Source organism: Protopterus annectens, chromosome 9.part0 (assembly GCF_019279795.1).
Source record: "Protopterus annectens isolate FY-2018-M chromosome 9.part0, PAN1.0, whole genome shotgun sequence".
In the NCBI taxonomy this organism is placed as follows: Eukaryota; Metazoa; Chordata; order Ceratodontiformes; family Protopteridae; genus Protopterus; species Protopterus annectens.
Genome location: NC_056743.1, coordinates 575,663,518 through 575,677,293, shown reverse-complemented (window position 1 = coordinate 575,677,293; position 13,776 = coordinate 575,663,518).

The window sequence follows — 13,776 nt, the reverse complement described above, 5'->3', positions numbered from 1 at the left end:
TCCAAACATCTCCTTAAATTTTATAATGAAGTTTAAAATCAGGAATATCATCATCATGATCACAGACATTGCCTCAGTACACAGATTCACATGGCAGTTTTGATACCCACCTGAATAAATGCATAGAACTGGAAGTCATATCCAGATCCAAATATAACAGGAATATAACAGGAAATGTAAAAGCAAGCTATCCTGGTGGTCCAACAACATAAATAAAATCTACACTAAAAGGAAAAACAATGTATTAAGGTATTATAGCAGATGTACAGATTTTAGGAATTTGACAAAACATTTTAATGAGAAGTACTAAGGCAGCTCATTGACTCAGGTTGGTATCTGAAGCCAAGGACAATTACAAATCCTTATTTTGCTATTTAGAAAACTAAGAAGTCACACAAACTACAAAACTCATACTTATTAAGGCCCAGTGGATATTTCCAATATCATCCAAATAAATGTAGTGCAAAGTTCACCCCTGAAAGGATTATCCAAAACCCTATAATCCCTGCAGCTCTCAAACCTCCTATCCTCACTAAAGAAAATGTACTGAAAGTGCTGTCCAAGACTCAGAACACTTTCTCCATGGGACCAGATAACACAACAGGCTGTTTGATAAGTCATACTAAACATGCACTGGTAGAATCTCTCTACAACGTGTTTAACCTCGGTCCCAGATGTATGGTGTACAGCATTGGGGATGCTACTCTATGAATGCGGCCCTATTACTGACCATAGAAAGTATAAGTCCATCAGCCTGATGAGTTTAATTAAGAAGGTCCTGGAATACATTATAACAGGCATTATTAACATTGATAATAAAAATCTCATCAGGCTAAATAGACAACAATTTGGTTTCATAACAGGTAGACTCTGTTTTATAATGCTGGTTAACATTTTTGAGAAGGTAACAATCTGTTGCCACTGTACACACAGCTTACCTTGATTTGCCAAGCAATTTGAGACCATGCAAATGTAATTAATATATATATTTTTGGGTAGGGTATATAGCAAATTGGCTAAAAGAATCCACATGTTGTGCGTGACATGGACAGCATCAAAAAATACTGACCAGTGGTGTTCTGCAGGGTTCAGTGCTAGGACCAGTTTTGTTTTGTTTTTACTTCTCTGACCTGCAAACTAAAAACAAGACATGCAAATGAAAAAATAAAATGAAAATATACAAAAGAGCACAAAGCACTGGAACAAAAACAAAACCCACGCAGGAAGAAGGCAGTAATGTTTTAATGAAGCTTCCTGTTACCTCAGCCCACGATCTTCAAGGGAATGAATTGTAACAGCATAAAACTCTACTTTTAAACCATCCTAATTGATTATCCAATTACAATAAATTGGACGCTAAATGAATAATTAACAAATCCACTTCAAAATATTTAGACATTTGAACACATTCCCGCAAGATAAATTTTCAATAATTCCCCCTTTACTTTGAATATTGTAACAAAACAGTTTACAACATACGTTGCAAATAAATTTAATCTACATGTTCTATTTTTCTTCACAATACAATATAATATTGTAATGTACTACACATATAGAAAATTTTACCCTGACCGACACTTTTATCCTACAAAATTGTGTCCTGTATAATGTAATGGAATTCAAAATGCCATATAAAACAACACACTCATAATATTACTGGACACAAATATTGACCTCCTGATTTAAACCCTTTGGCCACAAATTGTCAAAATTAATGATAAACTTGGATTCCAGCTGAGATAGTTTATTCAAAAAATCTGTTCCCCAATGCAATTCGGTCCGGCCAAAACACTAAAAAATAAACTACTATCAGACACCCCCCCCCCCCCCATGGTAGATGAAAAAGTGGCTTACCACTGGATTCTCCAATTTGCCATTTCGAATGTCCCCAAGATGTTCCATTATGCGTAGCTTGGGCATCTTCTTGGTTTGGCCTATGTACCATCTAATAGGTGTACATCCACATCCAATAATATAAGCCACCCCTCATGATCTGCAATTGAAATTACCCATAGCCTTATACCTTTGATTATTAATGAATAGTCCCCTGTAAATTTCTGGCCTTATAACATATCTTACATTTACCACATGGATAACAACCCAAAAGGCCCCCACCTTTCACCTTTTCCATGTTTAAAAGCTCCCGAAAATTCAAAAATCTGCTATAAGAAAATGTTATCCTGTCTGCAAATATATTTGAAAGAGCGGAATCCCCATGTACTAAAGGCCAGAATCTCTCCAAAATCATCCTAAATATATCTGAAAATGGGGAAAACGTAGTTACAAAAAATAACCTATTGTCCCCTGCCGTGTCAGCTGTTCCATTCAATCCAGTAACCAGACTTCCCGTGCTGTCGCCCCACGCACAATGTGCTCTCATTTCGCTTCCACTGAACCTATGTTCAGCTTTGTTCAAACGTCAGCTTTATAACCTCTATCCTAAAGCTTCTCCCATACTTTATCATGATAAATATTAGATTTATCAGAAGTGTTATCATAAGCCCGCTTGTATTCTCCATAGTGAAGGGAAGCCAGTAAATGTGGAGGGTGAATACTATCTGCCCCTAAAAAATTATTTACTGCAGTTTCTTTAGCAAATGGTTTGTACTGAACATGATTCCCTCCACAAACAAAAAAATTCCAGATCTAAAAACTGCATAATATTTTATTTTACATTTGTTGACTGGGATAGTCCGACTGGATCAAAGCCCATTTACAGCGGAGGCCTGGGGAGATAAGCTCCAAACATATACAAGTACAGCACAAAATGAAAAAAAAAATAACATAGAAATAAAAATAATATAAAATAGAAATGCAGATAAAAATAAAAATGCAGATAAAAAAATACATTCAGACTAAAAATAGTACAAATTTACATGTAGGTTATTTCCAAAAGTACATAGTTAAGCATTGAATAGACAAGTATACAGGATAGAAATTACCCTGGATATAGTCAGGAGAAGTTAACAATAGCTATTTGATAAGTAAATTACATTCATGTTGTTGGCTTAGCCAGGCTTGTCACAGTGACATATACAGTTTAATGCCAGATGTTGTTTAATTGTGGCTTTAAATTGGCATGGTTAGGAGAGCATGGTCATGCCAGCTGGAAGTATGTTCCATATTCTACTTACAGAGTTTGCAAATAGGGCCATGCCAGCAGCATTGTTAATTTAGTTGTCTGGATTTGTAGCTTATTAGATGAGCGGAGCAGTCGTGTGTTGTTGTGGGGGAGGATAGAATTTCTAAGGGCTGGAGTATTATCAGGGTTGTACAGGATTTTGTTAGCCATTATCAGCAGATTGTACTTGATAAAATTAGGAAATTACAGCCATCCAAGCTGTTTGGGATTGATGCAGTGGTGAGTTCTGAATGGCAGGCCTGTAGCAAACCTGGCAATGTGATTTTAACAGGTTGTTAGTCTATTAAGTTCAGATTTATTTATATTGGCTAGAGGGGGGGCATATAGGAGTGCTGAAAGTAGGTGGGAGTGAGAAATTGCTATTTTAGCTGGAGGGGTGAGGAAGGCTTTGATTCTATAGAGTAACCCAAGTTTTTTATTGATGCTCTTGATTGTCTGATTTACATGGTGATCAAATTTTAAGTTATTGTCTATAATGACACCCAGTAATTTTGTATTGGGTTCATGGGAAATGACTGTCCCGTCTTTTGTATTTATGGTGAAGGAGAGGGGTACAGACCTTTGGGTTGGTGGGAATACGAGCATTTCAGTTTTTTGGGGATTAAGTAGTAGACGACGCTTGGAGAGCCAATTTTCTATGGCAGAGAATGTAGACTGGGTATCCGTCTTTAAATCAGTGGGAGATACAGCTGAGCAGATCAGAGTGGAGTCGTCAGCATATTGGATACAGCTGATGTGTGGTATAATAGTAGGCAGGTCATTAATAAAGATGGAAAACAGTAGTGGTCCTAGTATGGAGCCTTGTGGTACTCCAATAGTATTTGGTAATAGATTAGAGAGCTTATTCTGCCAGAGGATAGCCTGTTGTCTGTTATTACAATAGGATGTAAACCAAAGGAGGGCTTTAGGATCTAGACAGAGAGTTTGCAGGGTCCTAATCATAAGTTTATGATCAACCATATCAAATGTCTTGGAAAGATCCAAGAAGAGGGCAGAAGTGTGATTATTGTTGCAGTTATTGTTAATGGTGTTAGTGAAGGACAATAGGGCTGTGGTAGTACTATGATGTGGGCGAAAGCCGTGCTGGGTGTCAGCCATAAGGCGATTCTGGATTAGGTGTTACATGAATTGTTTATGTATACATTTCTACATTATCTTAGCAAGTGGAGAGAGTATGGCTATGAGCCTATAATTTGAGTATTTAGTAGAGGAACCTCCTTTATGTAAAGGAATAACACAGGACGTTTTCCAGACGATAGGAATTTTGCATTCTGACATGGTGCAATTGATTAGAATAGAGATTGGATAGCCAATGGCATCTTCTGACATTTTCAGGTATTCAGCTGGGAGTTGGTCAGCAGAGAGTGTGGTGGGTTTTAGTTTTTTGATTAGACTGCGGATAAAGGAAGTTGACACAGGCTTAAAGCTGAATACGTTTTGGCTATTAGAGTTAGTGTTGTTATAGTCAGGGGAACTAGGAGGTAGTTGGGTGGCAAGAGCTTGAATAGTCTCAGTAAAGAAATGGTTAAAACTATTTGCAACCTCTTCTGGGGGTTTATTAGTAGTGGCAGCAGGGCTAGGTGTCAATGTTTTACCAGGATACAGTAACTTGTTGATCCCAGCCCAGAACTTTTGAGGATTTTTCTGATTAGTCATCTGTAACCTACAATAGTAATGTTTTTTATCTTGTAAGACAAGTCTTTTAGTTTAATTCCTAGCTTGCCTGTATTTATTATGATCATGGGGTCTTTGGTACAGTGCCAGGTAGCCCAGAGCCTATTTCTACAGGTTATTTTTAGTCTTGATTCTTTAGAAAGCCAAAGTACGTATCAGTTTTGTAAATGAACTGCAAACCAAACATGTTCTTATTTAATTCATCCATGAATCCCATAAAATCACCAAGCTCACCCTTGCAAATAAAAATCAAATCATCTATATGTCTCTTATAGATGACCGCATGTTGTACAAAGTACTTTGTATTATAGACGTAGTGATTTTCACAATGGTTCATGAAAATAATAGCATACGCTGGAGCATACGAAGCACCCATTGCCGTGCCCTCTTTCTGCACGTAATATTGTTTGTTGAACTTAAAACAATTATGAGTAAGAGATTACTCCAACAAATGCGAAGACCGTGGGCCCTCCCCAGTCATTCTGTTTACAGCTTCCAGACCCCAAATATTTTTAATGTTAGTATATAGGGATCTGACATCCACACTAGCCGAAAAAAAGTTCTCATGCCATTCCATAACCCCCACCAGGTCACATAATTCCTTACCATTTTTAATGTGGAACCAGATTCTGGACAAAATTCCCTTAAGATGATAATCTAAAAAACTGCCCACATTCTGTAAATATGACTCTTTACCTGAGACTATAGGTCTTCCGGATCATGGGGGAGGGGGGGCTATCTAGGCACTTGTGGATTTTAGAAATAGTAAAAAATATTGCATCCCTAGGCTTTTTTACGTATAACTTTTTTACATTCTGAATGGAGAAGAAACCCAACCTCTCTCGTCTTTCCAAAAGTTCCAACAGCTCCATGTTAATAACAGTAACTGGGTTAGTATACACCTTATTATATGTTGCAGTGTCTTCCAACAAATTCTCAGCCATGGTATTATACTTCTCCCTCGACATCATGACGCAAATGCCACCCTTGTCTGCTTGGATGTATATATACCTGCTGTTTCAGGCCTGTAATTCTTGTAACGCCAATCATTCATTTTTATTTAAATTAAATTTCCTGTGATCCTTTCTAAACTTGTAATATTCCAATTCTAACTCTTTGCACACTACAGACTCAAACTGACAAATGGGGAGTGAGGTCTTAGGAGGATTAAAGTAGTTCAAGCGCTTTGCAATCTTTTGTATATTTTCTGCAAACTAAAAACCAAGACTTACAGCTAATCAAGTTTTAAAGGACTACAAAATGGGAGTAATTGCCATATTCCCCTCTGACACAGAAACCACCCATCAGGAACATATAAACGCCTGGTGTATTGAAAACGAGCTTATATTAAATGTTGAAAATGCAGTGTCATTACATCTGGTAGATGAACCATCCCTGCCACATATAGCTTTGACTACACCCCACTTCAAATGAAACTGTTGTTAGAGACCTGGAAACATGGATCACATGGCTATGATCGTCATATTTTAACAGCTGTCAGCATATCTATTGACTTGGTGCAGCTGATCTATAAGGAAATATCATCCTGATCACAAGAAGTTATTGTCTCCTATTATTCAGCACTCGACTGATCAATTATAGGAAACAATACCTCCTTGGAGTTTATCCTCACCAGATATACCAAACAGTCAGAAACACCCAGAGGTTCCTAACAAAGACATATGCTTAAAATCATGAAGCTGTCAGAAAAGACTTAAAGCACTATTCCATTTTCTGTGTTTTAAGGTCCCTTAGAGAAGACATATACAATGCCTTCCAAGCAATCATGGATCCACTAGTTTAGGGTTTCCTTTTCTTTCATAAATCAAGCAGTCCTATAAATACCAGAATACGGTATCTAAACCTGCTTGAACTGATCAGTAAAACAAGGTGAAGAGAGAGAGAGAGAGATAAAGAAAGATTCATTACTAAGTGTCTGTGTCACCTCAGGAATAGACTCCTCCTGCAGGGAACGCAGTATGATACACTGTCATCCTTCAAACAGGACCTTAATGATTAGATGGGTACTGACAATTTTTTAAGACTTAATTGCTTTATATCTCTTCCATCCCTTCTTGAATTAACTCATTGCTTTTCAACTACCAGACATATTCACAAATGCTCTACTATAAAGTGCCGATGCTCTCTGAATATTCTTTTATCATTTCTGAGATGGGCCAACTCTGCTTCCCTAGTCATTTTAATCGATGTAACTAATTATTGGACTTACTTACAGACAACTAGGTGCAGTGGTCCAACTCTAGAGCCAAGAACTGAGTCTGATTCAGGCACATTAATGACATAAAGTATTACATTCCTAGCATTAGCAATGCCAACAAGGCACACTTGCTGTATACAGTGCATCAATCAGTGGAGATATTATAAATTCTAAAATGTGCAAGTCAGCCAAAGTTCCAACACTAGAGAGAGCACAGGTGAAAGTTAGGCATGACAGCACTAAGGGCATCAGTTGCAGCAGTGCCACTTGGTTCTGTTCATGATCTCCATAGTCAACTGACATCTGAACATCTCAGGACTTTGAATGGATTTTACTCCAAAAAAATGTTATGTAGAAGAATGTCTTGAAATAAAATATATGGAAACTTACCATAATGACAGATTTGAAGAAAAAGCCCAAAAGGCTGATACATAGTAGCATGCAAAACTTATACTCACTTACCAAACTTGCTGTAAAGGAAAAATTTTCCAGGTGATATATCATCTTCCCATCCCACAGTGCAATACTCCCTGTCACTGCTCTCCAGTTGTCGAACAACTGAATGTTCCAATAGGTAGAATATATAGGATTATGAGTGGGTGTCCAGTCCTAATCAACTTATTATGTGTTCAAGATATGGATGCCAATAAAGTCATCTCAAAAGCGAAAATGGAGATGGAGGAGATAGAGTTCCATAATTTGGCCACATTATTTTGAATAGAGAGACTCCATGACAGAATTACAAGATTCTGTTGCAGTTAGAAGGGATTTACTGGCCTCTAGCTGTTGTGTATTTTTGCAGGATGTTTTTATTGCTGGTCAGTTGGCTGGTTTGTATGGATGGTCAGTAACTCTGTGTAGGTATGATGGTGAGGGATCTCCAACCATTTTTATTGTCGGAGTGCTAGGCAATGGTGGTAGTAGGAGGGGAGATTTGCAGCAAACCTTGCAATTTTTTTTAACAACTTGACTTTAGTTTGTTTTGGGGGTTGAATTAAATGTTTTTAGTATTGGAGAGCTGTGGAGAAATGATGGAAGTAGTTATGATGAATCTATTGATTTCTTAACCATATTATTAAGGTATGGTGCAGCTCTGCACAGATATCCAAGATACTTGTGTATTTGGACAGCTTGAAAAATGCAGTGTGAGAATCTAAAGCTGTCATCTACTATTATTGGTCTAGGATACTAATTCTGGGATGTTGTTGTATGAGGGGATATAGAATACGTTTTTCAGGGCACTGAGGTGCTTTGTGGTGAATAATATAGATTTTTTTTTAATTGAGGGAAAGGTTAAGTTTTGTAGCTAGGTTTCCACAGCTGAGAAGAAATTAGTTGTAAGTTGCCTATTACTGAGGCTGAATATACCAGGGTAGAGTTATTTGTGTACCTAAGACGTTTTGCTTGTTTGGTGGACGAATGAGGTAAAAACAGAAGGCCTAAGATGGATTCTTGTGGTACACCTACTGAGACTGGTAAGAAAGAGGCCTAAGATAGATCCTTGTGGTACACCTACTGAAACTGGTAAGAAAGATGAGTAGTTCTGTTCCCATTTAGTTGTCCTCAGACAGATAGCTTTGGAACTGGGATATAACTGAGTGGGATAGTTGTATGGAGGAGAGTTCTGTCTGAAGTTCTTGATGACTGCCAGTTATTCCTCAACCCAAAAAAGTAAACTGCTTCTATTTCAACCAAAAACTGAACTTCTAAACAACATCAAAATTGTCTCTGCTGATAACACCACCATTGAAATTGTCCAACACACTAAATTACTGGGTGTAGTCAGTTATGATGACATTCGGTTTGATCTTCACATTCAGCAAAACATTAAGAAAACCCACCAGAAACTAGGCACACTCCACAGAAAAAATGCACACTAACCTCCTCTTCCAAAAACACAATCACTAAGACTTTCCTTCTACCCTCCGTACTCTACAGTGCTCCAGTTCTTACCGATTTACAAAGCCCCACTATATCTAAACTGGAACAGTGCTACAATAAGTTGGCCAAGTTTGCCACCAACTCAAAAAGTAGAACTCATCACTGTTTATCACTAAAGAATCCAAGATGGCTAGAACTCTCTAACTACCTACTATACACCCAACTTCTTACACTTCAAAACCTAGTCTACAAACCAGTAGCCTGCCCAGCACTAAATAACATCATTAAATCATACAACCCAAACACTAAGGTCCACAGACAAAGAGCGTCTCTCTATATACAAACCCTCTAAGGCAGCAGGACAAAACCCCTACTCCCACTGCATTGCCAAAGCATGGGACTCTCTTCCACTAATGATAAGAACATGGAACTCTCTTCCACTAATGATAAGAACATGGAACTCTCTTCCACTAATGATAAGAACTATCACTAAATGACATGCCTTTAGAACTATGCTGAAACAACACATGCTCAACTCCTGGCTGTGCCCTGCTCTAACTCACACTAATCCTCCCCCCAGATGGCACCAAATTGTATCTTTCTTTCACTGTCCATCTAGCACATGCATATCTATTTCACTTACTTGAGTATTTTACCATCTGGCTTATATCAGATTTACTGTAACCCAGGAATTGCTGCTGTTATCTGTGTATAAAATTCCATTGTTCTCTGTTCTGTACAATGTATGTATATATGTATAAAATTGCATTCATCTTTGTATTGTACATGTCTGTAGTAACTTGTAACACACATAAGAATTTTATTTTTTATGATTTCTGTATAAAGATTGGAAATGTTTGCTACATCACAGAAGCTTTTCTCCCTGGGCCTCCACTGAAAATGGGCTCTTTCTGATCCAGTCAGACTTTCCCAGTTAACAAATGTCAAATAAATAAATGAGACCCAGTGTTAAATGACTTAGACATAAATGGATGAAACTATATTTTCTTTGTTAATTTCAATATTTAGTAGCCTGGTAAAAATGAGAAAGGTAATGGTAGTAGTATGCAAAAACAATTTTGGGTAATTGTCATGAGGTGGTTGTAAGGTATTTTGTTAGATGAGAGTAGAAAACATTTTTCAAGAATTTTAAAAAGTGGAGATACAATTGCTATAGGATAGTAGTTGGCAAAGTTAGGGGATAGTCCATATTTTTGCAGAAGTGTTGTACATTATTTTTTTTTTTACAGTGTTGGTACCTTACTTTCATTAATGGTGCAATTAATGAGGAATGAAATAGGATATGCCAAGATATCTGCAACAATTTTAGGTGATCTGTTGGAAGATGCAAGCGGCTGCTGTTATGAGCCATAATTTTACTAGATGTTTTTAACAAAGAGGTAGAATCAAGCTGAAAGCTAAATAGCGTTTGCTGGTTAGCAGTTAAGAGGGTGAATGAAGGGTTGTTTTCAAGTAGGAAGAGGACTCTATGAATTAAATGAGAGTTAAATTTGGTTGGCAATGCTATCATAGTTACCAAAAGTTGTAGCTGTCAGTGTAGCATAGTGACCAGGATGTAGGAGTTTATTAGTGGATTTTACAAAGCAGCTTAGGTTTATGTGGTTTTATTTGTTGAAGATTTGTACATTAGTTTTATCAGACTGAGTTTTTGTTTATTGATGTTTCTGAGCTATATGGAATTGTCAAGAGGGAATTTGCTGTTTGTACTATATGTTTCAGGCTCTATCCCTTTGTGTCATGAGTTTGTAGTGAGCTCCAATTAGATTGTTTTAGGCTGGCAATGAAGCTGATTTTATTAAATGAGAAAATGATATGTACTTACCTGAATATAACCTTTTTATTTCTGTTGTTACAATGACCTAAATGTGGCAGCTGGTCACTAACGGTTATCAGGTAAACAGCCCGAGTTGCTTGTGGTTTTTAATTTGTTGGTAAGTATCCAGTCCAGAGTGGACTTCTTCCAATTAGGTTTATTTATTCTGGTTAGCTCACTATTATTGTGGTGGAATTGTTTTTTAGCTGCAGTGTATCCAATCCATGCTGAGGTCACCCATTAAGATGGTTTAAAGTCTGGTGTTATTAGATAGCCCTTCACATGATTATCACCTGGTGGTATCTTAAGAGCTCTAATACATATGTTTTGGGGCTTAATTAGTTTGAGGAATGTGACGCATGGGTCTGCATTTTGGAATATTCAGAGAGTAAAGTGAAACTTCTAATGACTTTTTGTGGGTAATGGCTATACCTTGTCCTTTTTTGTATAAGGATATTTTAGCATCCTGTATTTGTCCATTGTTAGTGTGTTGTTTCACTGGCTACAAATATGTCAGAAAAGTAATGTGCAATATGTACATGGATGTCTTGCACTTTGTTATAGGTATTTCTAATATTCGTGTGAAGAAAGAACAGGCCCGATTGTTTCTTTTGGAAGAGAGTTGGGGTGATGGTACTGGTGCTAAATGAGAAGGGAGTTGCATGTGGTAGGTGAATTGGTTCAAACTGGGTAAGAGCCCCCACAAAGTTTTAAGTCGGAGATGTTATAAAGATGGTGAAGTTGTCATATGTTTATATTTCGTCAGTAGAATATGGGTAATGGAGCTATGTTTAAGATATTTAGAGGAAAAAAAGTGTGAGAGAGTTATATGGTAGAGTTAATTAACAGTGATATTACAATAAGAGGATGCTTATTGTTTAATATTGTTGGAGTTTAGTGGGAGAGCTGTCCAAGTGGTTTGCAGGCAGGGATAACATGTGCATTAGTGTTGAGGATAGTAGTAATGCGAATAGTTTAAATACTGACATTTATAACCATTTAGGATGAGTTGTGTGTATGTTTATGTTGAACAAGGTCCAAACAATGCTTAGGAGAAGGATTAGTAATTTGTGGGAAAAAGTGGAAGGAAAATTGTGTTTGTGTGGTAATTCATTTGCTGAGTTTGGCTAAGATGATTCATAGTGTGTTAGGATTATGGGTAATAGTTTGAGAGTGATGGGAAAAGTCTGGATGACTGGCATAAAGTTTATAGCGTGCTATGTTCTGATTGGTTGTGATAGAGGAGTAGCTGGAATCAATGGCAGTATAAAGCTAGAATAAGAGGGGTTGGGTGAGAATCGGGGATAGCATAGGGGGGTAGAGTAAACCTGAAAGCAGTGAGGACAAATGGAGTAGGCAGACCACCAAAGGATTATCTCTTGGCGATTTGGCAGGTATTGTTTTATTCCTTTAAGATATTCTACAATATGACAGCACCCCTGTTTCTTGATTAACAAAGTTAAGTAATAAAATTGGGATCATGTAGGAGGCCTCTGCTTTTACCTGATAATGAAGTTATACAAGTAAGAGTAAAGCATACAGTGTCCTTTACCTTCCAGCTGACATTTGAAACATTATTTCTTACCTGCTTATTAGGAATTAATACAGGCTAAATATGGTCTGGAAAATGTCTCTACAAGGTATCGACAATTTGCATAGACTGAAAGAATGTACTATATGCCCGACTGAGAGGTGCCCTTTCAAAATATGCAAAATGTCCATGACTAACAGAATCGCATCTCTTTAGTAGAAGCACTTGCAGCAGGAAAAAAAAGAGGGCCAGTTCTTTCTGTGAAGGAATGGGAAAATGGGAGAGATGATTGAAAATGACGAGTTAGGATGGGACTAGGATTGAAATTAAAAACATCAGGTTGAATTTAAAGCATGCAGCTATACAATGAAGGAAGTGAGTAGAAGACAGAGGAATTAATAATTACTTATTCAAAGTACCGTGAGCTCACCTACAGTTTTGTTCGATCTGTTCAAAATACTCGGGAGAAAGTGTAAGTATGCTGTAAAAAAGGGAAGTAAAATCAGGCTACATAGCTAGGACTTTGTAAAATTTACCATCATGCTTAACTCATTAAAGCCTAAAATGCCTTTTTTGTATATTTCCAGTTCACACACACAGCTCCTTACATTATCCAGACCTTACCAGCTAATAGGCAGCATTAGAAATCAACATGAGTTATTAACAAAACGATTCTTAGACTGTTAATCTAGGATGTGCTGAAGCAGAGAAATTAATGACTGTCACTTATTCATATTTTTATATCTGTCTTCAAATTTTCATAAGTAACAGGCCTACATGTAGTTAATTAGTACCATGGTATGTCATGGTGGGAGATAGGGAAATTCATTATTAATGTCCATTTATATCATACCATACAAGATATTGTAAGTTGTTTGTTACTAATTATAAAACTAAACCATATTGCCATATGTACTTAATATTTCATAAACCAAGTAATCTCCAAACTGTTGCATGACATCAGGTGAAACAGTAGGTTTAAAACTATATCTGCACTGTAAGCTGCACATCTTGAGAGATCTGCAGTGTTATTTATATTGTTAGTTATACAATTAAATATATGTTTTCATAATTCTGTGGGGCAGCGGTTAGCATTGTTGCCTCACAGCAAAAGGATCTCCAGTTCAATTCTTGACTGTCGTACCGTCTGTGTGGTGTCTACATGTCCTCTCTGTGGTCATGTAGGTTTCTTCTAGGTGCTCTGGTTTCCTCCATATTCCAAAGATATGCAGTGGCTGGATTGGACACTCAAAAATTGGCTGTAGGTGAGAGTGTGTGTGGGTGAGTGAGTGTACCGAATGAGCTACCATGGCAGGGCTAGCCACCCTAGGGTGTAAACCTTTGCTCAAGATGATTGTCAAAGCTGAAAAGTGACACCCTGACCCCATGTGCAAAATGTGAAAAAGGGGTTGAGGATTAATGGATGGATTTTATTTATTGACATTTGATTACCAGAATAGTCTGAGTGGGTAGGAGGCCATTTTCAGAGGAGGTCA